This window comes from Crinia signifera, chromosome 19 (assembly GCF_055691185.1).
Source record: "Crinia signifera chromosome 19, ASM5569118v1, whole genome shotgun sequence".
Taxonomy (NCBI): domain Eukaryota; kingdom Metazoa; phylum Chordata; class Amphibia; order Anura; family Myobatrachidae; genus Crinia; species Crinia signifera.
In genome coordinates this window covers 122,072,461-122,086,511 of record NC_139226.1, presented here as the reverse complement: position 1 = coordinate 122,086,511, position 14,051 = coordinate 122,072,461, and the positions used below count along the sequence as shown (strand labels likewise).

The window sequence follows — 14,051 nt, the reverse complement described above, 5'->3', positions numbered from 1 at the left end:
CCAGCCCCTGTGTGTTAGTTAGTTGGTGAGTAGAGAATCCGGTCCCGAGCCTGCTCACTCGCACACACTGTTGACTTTGCTTGTGAAAAACCTGATGTGTGTGCGAACTGTTTAGAGTGCGTGCAGTGCCAGTCCACTCCCCTTTTGCTGCATTTGTGAGCGAATGCATTTGCATGCACTATAGGCCTGACTACGTGTTACTCCCGCAAGGTAGCGTTCTGATGTACGTGCGAGCATGTCAAACTGAATAAGGGCCATAATGCAGAGGGCTTGTTGTGGTCCAATAATGTAATGTGGGTATTGTGATGCTGGTGTTGCATTAATGTTATGTGTGGGCTGGTAGTGATATGTAACAAAATATATATTACATAATATATATACAGGTTGAGTATCCCGTATCCGGATATTCTATTTTATTCCAAAACCCGTGTTATTTTTGGAATAGTTTTTAAAAAAATGTATTCCCCCCCGACCCTTTTTTATACTTACCTAGTCTTCCGGCATCCATGGCAGGCCTTCAGCTTTCATCTCTGGCGTCTCCAGCGGTCCCAGGAGTGCATTGCACGAGTTCCCAGGCTTGGATAAAGCTGGGACTTTATCTTGGATAGCGTGTCTGGACATTGTGCTTGCTGCTGGATAACTGACGGTGAATCCCGGGATCACTGTCACTCTTTTGCGAACTTTGAGGACTGGATTGTTCATCCATGTTCTCCACCACATCGGGTAACAGGCCATTCTACCATTCACCTATCCTTTTTTATCTGTTTATTTCTGTATTGTATTTGATTAAATGGTGTTATACTATTTTGCCATTTTTTTAAATTCCTTTTTGGGGAGAGTCGACATCGTCCACTACTCACTCTCTAGAGGGGACCTTACCAATTAAGGAAAAGGGGTACCTAATCTGGTGATACAGAAATTGAATATACAGAGGCGGAGAAGAGGAGCGTTATCATATAAGGTGGGACGTACGGTATTTATTTATCCACCTTTGCTATCGTGTAATTGGGAGAAGAGGATCGTATCCCTAATTAAAGGGACGTAATATTCTGTAAAGCGCCAGTGGAGGGGACTTTCTCCTTTTTTCTATATTCTGATTATTGTGTCTTTAAAATGTGTAACAGCAAAGTGTTTCTGAATTATATGTAGAAATGTTATCGGAATAAGAATCTAGCAGAGGACAGAGCAAACCACTTCTGAAATGACTCTTCACACTCCCAGACTGTTACTTATTGCACTCAAAATAATAGCTTCAATGGATGGAGCTAAATAAATGTAACAAATCTGCTGTAACTTCTTAAACATTCATTGCTGGAATTTCAAAAGCATGCAAAAAGGCTGTATTAACCTTGAATGAATACAGAGCAATGGAATTGAAGTTATGAAACCATGTCAGGTTACTTAAAGATTGCTGAAAATGATCTACATTGGTACTATTTCCCTTGCACTGGCACGTGGCTCAAAAATGAGTGCAATGCTGAAGAATGTTAACTGGAACATTTTCTGGTTAGTCTAAAAATCTATTTTGCAGTGAGCACTTTCAGTGTTTAAAAACACACACAATCAGCAGTCTTCTCACAGGTAGTAGATTATAGTTACCACACCTCTGCCGGGATACGGTCCATTAGGTCTACAGTAACTAGGTCTACACCACTAGGTCGACATGCAGCAAGGTCGACATGGGTCTATGTCGACATGGGTCTATGTCGACATGACATTAGGTCGACATGGGCTAGGTCGACAGTCAAAAGGTTGACATTTGGTTTTTCACTGTTTTTTGAGCCGACATGTACCGACAGGCAGTATTTCATGCCCTACCATCCACTAGGGTGTGGTGGGAGAATAAAATAGCGAGGCACCGTGTCCGAAGCATTGCGAGAGATGTGAGCAATGCGAGGAAATGCGTTGCATTTCAAACTGTGTCCATGTCGACTGTGTTGACATTCGGGTAAAAAAACAGTGGAAAACCCATTTCGACCTTTTTACTGTCGACCTAGCCTAATGTCATGTTGACCTAGATCCATGTCGACCTTGACCCAGGTCGACCTTAACCCATGTCGACCTTGCTGCATGTCAACCTAGTGGTGTCGACCCAATTCTTGTCGACCTAGTTATGGTTGACTAAATGATCCCAACCCCCTCTGACACCCTTCCAGCACTTTATTGCACCTCACCCCGGATCTGGACCAGCCGCCCAACCAACAGAACTTGTCCACCCATTCCATCACCCCCAAAGCACCACCTCTGGACTTCCTCTTCACCATCTTATGGAGAACACTTGCACCCTAAAATGGAATAAAATCTCCTGGTGACTGCACTGTGTTAACTATAACCTATCTGTATTTGCATATCCCTCTGTGGGATTTTCATTTGTTCCACTCATCTAACAATTACCCCATTGGAGTAACATGTGGACTATTGGCGGTATTCATAGGAACGGATCCTTGCCCCTACTGCATTGAGGTATATTTGCAATTGTTTTTATGTGATATTAAATTTAAATATTTGCAATTGTTCATTGGTGTATTAGCTCTCCTTTTTCTTTTTCCTCAAATCGGCTGTGTATGGGCACCTTAACTCTAACCTTCCTATAATGCATCCCAACCCACTCCCCCCATATCATAACTCTAATCCCCCATCATAGTGCCTAACCCTCCATCCCTGCAGCCTAAAGATAATCTCCACCCACAACCCCCCAGCCTAACCCTAACCCAGCCATCATTTACAATCATAATGCCAGAAGTTAGGATTTCAGTGTTGGTATCTTTAGGGTTGTCAGTATTGCGGTGCCGGTCTTCAAGCTATGAGTCAAGACTCTGGTGGTGTTTTGACTGCCACCATCGTGAACGCAAGGATTCTAACTGCACCCCGGTTAAAAAATGTCTGATTTAGCGTGTAGCCCACTGTACTACATTATATTCACACAGTTATCTAATTTGCGATTATTAGCGGAGCTCTGTGCACATTTAAATTCAAATTCAGCCCATGAAACATGCTAGCTGTTGTGGCCAGATGCAGAATGAAACAAATATTTACAGAAGTTTTGAGGATTTGGCTCATCTCTAAAACACACACTAGGCTATCTAGAACCACGCTGTGTTTTTTCCAAGGTGGGAAGACGATATTTGATAAGTGCATCATCTACCAGTAACATGATAATTAGCTCCACAGGATATATTCTAAAATACCTGTTTGTAGGTCTTAAGCATCTCACTGGGAACTTGAAATAACTAAAATAAAAAACAAGGATTTTAGATTCAGCCATGTAAATAATATTTGATAATTCCATTTTTTTTTTTTACAGTTTCAGTATCTTAGATGTATTAAGCTTGATAGCTGGTGCGTTATCGCTGCTTTATCACCACGTTATCACTTTACTGGGCTTAACCCTTTGAGTGCCTTGTGAATATGTCAAAACAAGTGTGAAAATTGCCAAGCAAACATTTCTATTCATCATAATGACCTTTAATGTAAAGAAAAGATAACCTTTTTTTTACGCAACATTTTTATTTGAATTTATATAACAAATGTAAGCAACGCTGGAATTTACTGTATAGCGGATATTGAGCTCTGTGTAGGACTTTGGGCTCTGAAGCACTAAAAATGCACAGCAAACACACCATTAGCAGTGATCAGAGGTAGAGTATGTGGGACTGTGGGCTCTGAAGCACAAAATATGCACAGCAAATATGGCTGCATCCGTCACTTGCCAGGTCCCTAGCTTTTAGGTTGTTTGTGCACCCATCAAACCCCACTACTAGTTATGTACAATGGGCTGCAGCATTAAGTCAAAGGCAGTCCAGGAGACATAAAGTTTAAGAAAGGGCACCTGGAATTTAAATATCTCACAATACTAAAGAAAACACCTCTAATAATAAAGGGAACATTTACAAGCAAAAAAATAAAAAGTGCACACATGCCATACACCACACACAGTGGCAAGGAAAAGCCCAGGCTATGGTCTTTCTCTGTGAATGATTTTCCTGCTAGTGCTATCGTTACGTATATGCACTAGAAGAATTCCAAAATGTGGAAGCCAAGGCCAAACGCAGTACAAGAAAATATGGCAACATAAAAATTGAGGATGCTACTGTGGAAGTGCAACAGATTAAGAGTATATTTGTTTATCTGACATCAATGAGGATGTTGATGATGAGAATGTTATTTTTGTCTTTCTAGTTCTCCTTAGAAATGTGCTACAGGTTGTGTTATCCAAATAGAAAGGAGGGGGAGGGAGTAGTATGACCAGCAAATAAGCGCACTAATATTTATTAGTGTTTACTTAAGGGATATACACACGGTACAATAAAATCATGTAATTTTAGCCCTTCTGAGCTATATTACTCAGTTTAGCCCATTTGAGCGATATCTCTTATTTTATTGCACTGTATGTTTGTTGCACCTGATGGCCAATGTCATCTATGACAAAAAGGTAGAATGTCATTAATAACCCCTTCCACCATCTGTGCATGCAAAATGCAGCATGGCCTTTGTTCCCCCACCACCACCTGCTCATCAAGCGCTTGCCGATGCTGGCACACCACCGCTTGCCGATGCTGGCACACCGCCGAGTCCCCTCAGCCACCGATATTGGTGGCTGCAGGGGTTGGAGGTGTCTACGTACCTTTAGACTGATATGGAGTTTGCAGCTCTGCAATGCAACCATTCATTATATTGCCTTCTCTTTCAAGCCTTGTCAGGAATCCTTGGCTAACAATATGTTTTATGGCATTTTTCTATTCTCAGAATAGACAAAATTCTGGCATTTTAAATTTATTAAATTTTTTTAATCCCTTGAGTGGTAGGTTTTGCTGGGGCAGGACAAACCTACAGGGGCAGGTTTGTCCTGCCCCAGCAAAATCAACCACAGTGGAAAGCCCCCCTCCCTCACCTCTGCTCTGGTGTTAGTACTCTGGAGCTTCCCTGCCACCGCTAGTGTCCCTGCTGCCTCTGTCACATTGAGCAGTGACGTCGGCGGCAGGCTGGGGGATGTTCGCGGCGGCTCGGGAGGACTCAGGGGCCTGAGTGCTCCCAAGTCCCCCCGAGCTGCCCCAAACTTCCCCGTGCCTGCCGCCGACATCACTGCTACTAAAAGTATGGTGGCAGGTGGAAGCGGTGGGGGGAGCGGTGTTAGAAGAGCTCCGGCGTGTGATTGCTGGAGCACAGGTGATGGAGGGTTGGGGGGGTGATTGGGGAGGGGGGGCTCTAGAGGTGCTGCGCCAGTGGTGCACACCTGGACACCACTGGCGCGTACCTATTTCATATTTGTGGTATGCCTGGAAATTTTCCGGGACAGCCCGCTGCGGCAGCGCAGCTGAGCCTGGAAAATTTCCGGGCATGCCACTCAAGGGGTTAATTAATCAAATAATTTTAAAATGTATAATTTTTCCAATCTTTGAATTAATCAATCTTCAGTCAATGCTTTACCTGCCTTTCACTACAGACAGTACTCCACCTCCATTTTTGAGTACTGCCCTGGGACTCCTTCTTTCTATGGGGTCATATCGTTTATTAAAATGACAACATATCTTCCACTGTTTCATAGGTTTTCTATATTCTTTAAGTTACTATTGTGTGTTTGTGCCAATGCTATGTTGCTTTATTTAGCCAGTCAGTTTGGGCCGATATTGGTGAACAATATTGTGAGCTGTGATATGGTCAAACAGAGGTTAATTGTACTGTAGGAATAAATACAGGCCACATGGTGCGATTTTGGCTACAATTTTGACCATATAGTCAAAATGGGATAGAAATAGGAAAGTTATTTAAAAATCGCAGTGTTCAGGAGGCTTACGATGTCGATGTGTGGCCCCAAAATGTCAGTATCTAAAGGGAAAATAGACTGTGCAGGAAAGTCTATTTTGCTCATTTCGCCTTTAGAATGTATTTGGCCTAGGGCAAAATAGTCAAAATCGCAAGTGCAGTTAGCCAAAATCGCAGTCAAAATGGGATCGAAATTGGATAGTCAATGTCATCTAGTAGCCCAAATCACACTGTGTGTACACAACTTAATGCTTGTTATTGTTCATTATTTGATGTATTTTCCAGTAAAAAAATCAATATGTTTGCAGCAAACCACTGGTTACAGCAAAACCTCAAACGGGCAAATAAAAAAATAATAAAAAAATAATAGGCTTTGGGGATTCTGCCTTTACTCTAAATTAGTGCTTCTCAAACTCGGTCCTCAAATACAGATGGAGCAGATCTCAATGGAGTTGCTCCTGGAGATAGAATTGGCAATCGCTGCCCAGCACCAGCTGACAGAAGGGGGAGTGCGCGCACGAGATAATGGTCATTCAGACAAATTGGTTAAATCAATTTGATTTAATATATTTATCCAAATAATTGTATTTATTGATTTCCAAGCTTTTGGGATTAAATGGTTGATTGTCATATGCTAACATACATTACCAGAGTTTTGTTCCCATCATACAGACTGGACAGATACATCTTTAGGTGTGTATCCAGCCTTTGCATGCCTTGAGGTCTGAGGCTGGGAATGCCTGCTCTAATGGGGCCTATACATGAAAAGATGTGCGCCAGCGATTTGAGCGATGCTAGATTGCTTATATAGCTCATCAAGATCACTCAGCAGACAGCGATTACCAGCAATGTGTCAGTGATGTGTGCGGAGCAATCTGTCAAGGCCAGTGTTCTCCGGTGAGAACACTGGTGAGAACACTAGATTTATAATGCATGCAGTATAAATCTAGATGGACTATATAGACTCACTGGGCTTACATACAGAGCGATTTTGGGCCATTTTCTAAGCGATCTAGTCAAATCTAGTCAGATTGCTTAGAAAATGACTCAATCTCTCCTTGTGTAGGCCCAATGAGCCCTTGTATAGCCCTTCGTTCGCAAGCATGGATGCGTGCACTCAGCGACCAGTTTGGTCTTCATGGATGCGTGCACCAAGCACATGCCCAGAAATGCGCATGCACAATGCAAAAACATCGCCCCAATGCGAATGCACACAAGCCTGCAAACGAACCAGAATAAGGTCCTGTGGAGATTATTCTGGTTCACTCACAAAGGCACAATCACTCTTGAATGGACAAAACCATATGCACTGCAGGTGGGGCTGATGTAACATGTGCAGAGAGAGTTAGATTTGGGTGGGGTTTGTACATCAAACTGATATCTAAATTGCAGTGTAAAAAGAAAGCAGCCAGTATTTACCCTGCACAGAAACAATAAAACACACAAATCTAACACTCCCTGCACAAGTGACATCTGCCCCACCTGCAGTGCAGCATGGTTTTGTCCATTAGAGAGTGATTGTGCCTTTGCGAGTGAACCAGAATAACCCCCAATTTGTAGAACGGACAGAAAACTCATGGATAAATAATGTAAACTCTGATCTTTGGTGGGAATAAAGAATAACCTTTTTTATACACACTCTACTTGTTTTCAGGAATTTAAGTATAAACAATCTAGAATTCTTGATACTTTGTAACAGTATGCTTGATAAGAGAACACTGCCAGGATATATGCAGAATACATTTGCCAGGATTTTGCTAAACATTTATTGAGAAAGATAGCAAAAAGGAGACATAGAGGCAAACAGTGTGTTTTTCCTAGTTCTATTTGTGGTTTTATAGGTAGAAATATTGTGTATATACATTTCTGTAGCTGCAATACTGTATGTATATATGCAAATATATGCGCTGTGTTTCTCTCCTCAGCCATCTCTTTGGAATGTTTGTTTTATTCAAGTCAGTCTGGAGAATGAGCTTCGAACAAGAAAGAGGTATACATATAAATAATATATTCACTTAACTGCAACACAGCAACTGCGGTAAGTAGCTTCTAAAACAGTTCAGATTACAGTGTTCAAATCACACACTGACAGAAAGATTCTCTGTAAATGCTTCATATCTGCATATTAATAGCTTTCCAGGAAATTGTTTTAAAATGTATTTAGACATTTTTTTTAATTAGATATATTTTAAGCTTTTGTTTTTTTTTAAACATAGCGGTTTATTTTGGCATGGTCTAAGAATATACATGTTTTAATTCTACATATAGATTCTACAGGAAAAAAAAAAACATGAATAATACAAAAACATTCTATAAATGTTTTAATTGTTATTTACATAAGTGTAGTTGAACAATGTGTGTGTGTGTGTGTGTGTGTGTGTGTGAATGTTCCACGATAACTCTTCAAACTTTGCACACTACCTTATCATCTTAATATAAGATCTTTCGAAGGTCGAAGATGGCTTTAATTGGACGAGCCCTTAAGGATGCTGTCAAAAGTGTCCATGATATTTCTGTTGTTTTCATCCATGTCGTTAGAAAGCTTATGACTTTCTGAATACAGCACAATAAACAGACTCCCTTAAGTGGACCCTTATACCCCTTTCACACTGCACTTGTTAAACGGTATATTGCCGTTTTTTCCCCTTTCAAAACGTTTAAGGCTGCAGTGGGAAAGTGCCAGAGTTGATTTACCGGTTAAAGATAACTGATATTTTAAAACGTTTAAAAAGTCCTACACATTTCAGAGCCGTTTTTTATGCAGTGAGAATGGTTCTGAAACGGTATTTAGAAAAAACAACAGATTACAGACCTGTGATAGGCTGCTGCAGCAGTTTCTGTCCTGTTGTGGTTCAGTAGGGTAGCTAAATAGCTGTAGACCTGCTCTGGCTGATGCAGAAGCTTCTGTCCTGCTGTGGTTGGAAAGGGAAGGTGAATAGTTGGACAATTGCTGTGCATGCTGCAGTAGCTTCTGCTCTGCTGTGGTTGGGTACTGTAGGTGGATAGTTGGAGACTTGATCTGGCTGCTGCAGCAGCTTTTATCCTGCTGTGGTTGGGTAGGGTTGGTGGATAGTTGGAGGCCTGCTCTGCCTGCTGCAGCAGCTTTTATCCTGCTGTGGTTGGAAAGGGAAGGTGAATAGTTGGACAATTGCTGTGCATGCTGCAGTAGCTTCTGCTCTGCTGTGGTTGGGTACTGTAGGTGGATAGTTGGAGGCCTGCTCTGCCTGCTGCAGCAGCTTTTATCCTGCTGTGGTTGGAAAGGGAAGGTGAATAGTTGGACAATTGCTGTGCATGCAGCAGTAGCTTCTGCTCTGCTGTGGTTGGGTACTGTAGGTGGATAGTTGGAGACTTGATCTGGCTGCTGCAGCAGCTTTTATCCTGCTGTGGTTGGAAAGGGTAGGTGGTACAAGAATTGCATAAGCATAAACTTCACCCGTCTGTCAGATGGACCTTAAGACTAGTCTTTACATAATTGGGACAACTGTATAAAATTACCCTGAAAAGTATTGGTTAGATGTGTAGGCATACACCATGGCTGTTTATTCTAGACCTAATGGTGCCCACACACGACGATTATCGTGTGCACTTTGAACCTTATAGTTCAAATCGCATTGTGTCTAGATCAAATTACGCTTGTTTTTTTTTCTGTTAAAGATGTTTTACACTTGGTTTTCTTTTGCTTCAGTAGGTGTTTTGTCTTTTAAGGCTGTTTTGAAAGATTTTTAAGTAGCTTGCCTTGGATATTCACGGCCTTTACATAAAATTGCTTGTCGAGGCTTGCGTCCTTTACCATACATTACTTTCTCTACTATTGTACAATTTGCTCACTCACTTTACACCATTCTGCTCAGGCAAAGGTCAATTGATGCTATATTCCATATTTTCGATCTCCAAGTCTTGTAGTCTGTAGTTTTCTGTGCTACTTTACATCAGATGTCTCTGATGAAGTTCACATGTGTCATGCTTGTGAATTTATCAATGTGCATATTGAAGTTTCAATTTCTGCTGATTTTTACGATTTTTAGTATTCAATCCCGTCTGGGACTCGCCTGCTACCCGCCTCCCTATGATTGTCGAATGCGCCGCCGTTTTTCTTCAAAGCTGCTGCATTTTCGCCGATCCGTGGACTTTCTGACACTCAATGGCCGGAACATTGAATTCTGACTGTTGAGTTACTGTTGGAACAGTTAAAAACCAGCCTGGGATTCCGACTGCCGGAATTCCAGATTGAATACCCCCCTTAAGCTTTTAAAAATGAAAAGAGGTGATGTTTCCCATAGCAACCAATTGATTATGTATATATGGACAACATTACCTCTTTTCATTTTTAGAAGTTTTAGTAAATGTACCCCTTAGTGTGACTTGTGGACTGTTGCTCATCTCTGGCTAAACATGGGTATATCAGCAAGGAATGAAAAATCAACAGGTGTAGAGAATCCTTAAGACAAGACAGCGCTTTGCTTCTTTGCATTTAGTTGAAACATCAATTAAAATAAGAAATGTGCATGAACTAATTATTGTGCATAATTACAGCTTGATGAAAAGTTGATTGCTTTAATTGCAATGCAAACATATCACAGCGGGAAAAAAAGAGCGCTGTATTCCATAATGCACAATACAAGGTGATTGGGGACAATTTAAACTTGCTTTGGTCATACGGTACAATATACAGTATACAGTATTCTGAATCCATGCTCTATGAACATCTAGTATTTGTGGGGGAAATTTAAATGGGTGTGAAGTGTGCAAGCTGACCTGAATTAGTCTGTAAGAGTGAATACACCATCGATCGAACTTGGCTGTATATGGCTATAGAGTTCTATATGATCGGCAAATTTACTATTATTCATACTGCTGAATTCGATCAGGAATGACCCCAGCCTCCAATTTCTCTGGTCGTTGATATCCTGAGCAAAGGACTAATGATTCCATATATTCCTCCTGGTACCTGGAAGAAAAAGTGTAACGTCTAGGCCTAGGGAATAAAGTAAGAATGTGCAAAAGAGTAGATTATGGATTGAGGGTTGAAATCAACTTCTTCCCATTATCATTTTGTGGAGACATTGGTGACCATTGTCATTCTTTTTAGATCCCTAATGTATTTACACGTGGCGTGTTTAGGCCCAAATTAGACCTATTCTCAAAACCGTGAATTCGCAGAGGCTAGCAATCCATTAAGCTGCCGCCGACTCCTCTGAAATACCGCGCATTAATGTGCTCGCTGTGTGAATGGCCACATGTCATCACAGGCGCCACCTAGCCCAGGACTTACTCGGCACTATGATAAAAAACAGGCTCATCCAGGGTTCTGCTGATGTCACGCATGCTCCCCTAACACAGTAAGGCATGCCTGCATTTTCCCTGTCACTCCAAGTGTTTTTTAGGGCACTCCCATGAAATGGCCAGATGCCACCCCCACATGCCCACCGCATGTCAATCCCCTTGCCTGCAGTCAGCAAACAGAAAAAGTTGCATGACTTTTATTATTATAATTTTATTTATAAGGCGCCACAAGTGTTTTGCAGCGCCGTACAAAGGAACAATACAGGGAGACAAAGCTTGGCATAACATCGAATAAATAACAAAAGTAGAATACAAATAAAGAGCGCCACAGTTCAATACACATTACAGCTTAAATATAAGTAGTGAGGACTCAATCAACATACAACTAGAGGCTTGAGGCCAATGATGGAGATGAGTATGCGGACAAAGATGGTCACTGAGTGTTGGAGTATAGGAGAGCTGTGAGTGAAATGTGAAGAGAAGAGGGCTTTGACAACAGGAGGGAAGAGGTCCCTGCTCAGAGGAGCTTACAATCTAGTAGGAAGGGGAGACAGACAGATTATAAGAGGTGCACGCGAGTGGGTGGTGGTTAGATAGCAGGATGTAAAAAGGCAAGGGGTCGGAGAACCAGCTGGTTTATGCAGTGGAAGGGTACGCTTTGGTGAATAGGTGAGTTTTCAGTGCCCGTTTGAAGCTTTGCAAGGTCGGGGAGAGTCTAATGGAGCGAGGGAGTGCGTTCCACTGAAGGGGTGCAGCACGGGCAAAGTCCTGTACTCTAGCATGGGAAGCAGTGATCAGGGTGGAGGAGAGACGACAGTCGTCAGCCGACCGTAGAGGGCTGGAGGGTGTATGAATGGAGATGAGGTTAGAGATATATGGAGCAATGGAATTAGAGATGGCCCTGTATGTGAGTGTGAGGTGTTTGAAGAGGATTCTGTAGGGGAATGGAAGCCAGTGCAGATTTTGTCTCCAATCCCAATCAAATAGTGAAAGCAATAATATTATTATTGCAGGTACTCTTTACCTAGCACGGCGCCCACGATATCCATCGCGGTCATCGGGTGTAAAAAATCGCGGGCATCGCGGGCATCGCATGCACTAAAGTTACGGGTGCGACGCGACCGACGCGATGCCCGCGATTTCCCATAGGGATCAATGATAAATTTTTCAATGGATGCGATTTTTCATTTCAATGCCTCAATGCCCGCTATTTTGCCATAGGAAACAATGTTAAATTTAACATTGATCCCTATGGGAAATCGCGGGCATCACGTCGGTCGCGTCGCACCCGTTACTTTAGTGCATGCGATGGCCGCGATGCCCGTGATGGGCGCCGTGCTAGGTAAAGAGTACCTTATTGCATATTGCTGATTATGACAACACAATTTAATCTACATTATATTCGTTAAAAGGCCAATAATGTTATATAATAATGGCACAAGAAAATATATTTATTCACAGTTTAAAGAAATGGCACAATTCACAATTTGATGACTTGATCAAATCCGGGCATTGCGCACTCGCATTGCAGCCAATACGTACGCAGGGTTCATTGATATTCAGCGGCTAAGCAAATTTGTAGCCATGCAATCAGGTCTGAATCGGGCCAATTGTTAGAATATCAACATTGGGGTTAGCCTGACTCGCCCAACCGCCGTGTCCCCGGCACTGCACGGAACCGCCTGCAACTGCCGGGGACACATGCTGCTCGGACCTCCGCTGACAATAACCCTGCACTTCTTGAGCCACCTGCACCTGCCGGGAACACCTGCTGCCTGGACCTCCGCCGCTGCCACCCACACCATCAGCACCCCAGGACCCGGTAAGAACCCCCTGTGGTCCGGGGGGGTTGTGACAATTAAGATCAAAACCAAATAAACATTGGCAGAGAAATGAACATAGCTAGGAACCTGAAAGGCAAAAACAAAACTCTAAGAGTTATGTGTGCAAATGCTAGGAGCTTTGGAAATAAAAGCCCAGAACGAAGGACCTGATTCAAACCCATTCGGTTTGGTCCAAATTCGGCCCTGTTTTAGAAGGTGGGGTCTGCGCATGCTCAAGTATGGGCATTCTATGAAAACGCTAAATGTTCCCCTGGGAATGCAGGCATCACCTTCACTGCTTGGGGCAGGTGGCTGACATCACATGACATCAGCGTCCATCCCCAATTCGGAGATCAGACTGACTTTTATCTGTGAACAGCAGAAAAACCATTCGATGGTGATGGATTTGGTTGGCGGGGGGGTGGGCGGTGGCACTTACCCACTCACTAGGCAGCAAATATACTGTATATATAACATGAATTGTGCCATTTCTTTAAACTGTGAATAAATATATATTCTTGTGCCATTATTATATAACATTATTGGCCTTTTAAAGAATATAATGTAGATTAAATTGTGTTGTCATAATCAGCAATATGCCATAATAATATTATTGCTTTCACTATTTGATTGGGATTGCAGACACATCAGATGCGCGTGTTCCAGACTCTAATCCATTTGCAAAGTTTATGAGTTTGGTAACCTGATTGTTACCTTGTGAATGAGGTCACCTGAATAGCTGCCTTTCATTCTACAAAGTGCATGGATTAAAGGCCATAGGATAATGGAAGAAATCAGATGGGAAGTGTAAAGATGTACTGGCATATAGTTCGCAAAAGACACCATTACAATGGAGAATTCATTTTCTGGCATTTAAATTTAGATTATACTTCAACTGTGCTAAAATAGAGGAAATGAAAAACAGTCATTATTATGCCTTGGCCATAGAAAAGCTCACAGCTGTAAGTTGTAATGACACAGAGAGAAAAGCTACTTGACTGGCCAGATAAATAAAAGGGCTCAGTAGTACAAGACTGGCAGACAGAGTCACAATTCAGCATCTCTACTGCACACAGAGATTTACGAGCATCTGTGCCAGGCTTGGACAATTCTTTATGCATTTCTACAATCTACTCAGGGGAATCAACATAGTTCAGAATAAATCCAATTATTTGATGGGAT

At 42.2% G+C, this 14,051-nt stretch overlaps 1 long non-coding RNA gene across 2 annotated transcripts in view; it reads right to left on the bottom strand.

The window, feature by feature from the left end:
* The window catches only part of LOC146042117 (uncharacterized), a 53,371-nt gene that overhangs the window by 25,009 nt on the left and 14,311 nt on the right, over positions 1-14,051 (bottom strand). The window contains exons 1-2 of one of the 2 annotated variants that reach the window (XR_014463746.1): positions 10,519-10,585; positions 3,189-3,230 (exon numbers count right to left, since the gene is read on the bottom strand). This is a non-coding gene — a long non-coding RNA (uncharacterized LOC146042117). Of the gene's footprint in view, positions 1-3,188; positions 3,231-10,518; positions 10,586-14,051 lie in introns of those variants that run through there. The other variant, XR_014463747.1, reaches the window with a different exon arrangement.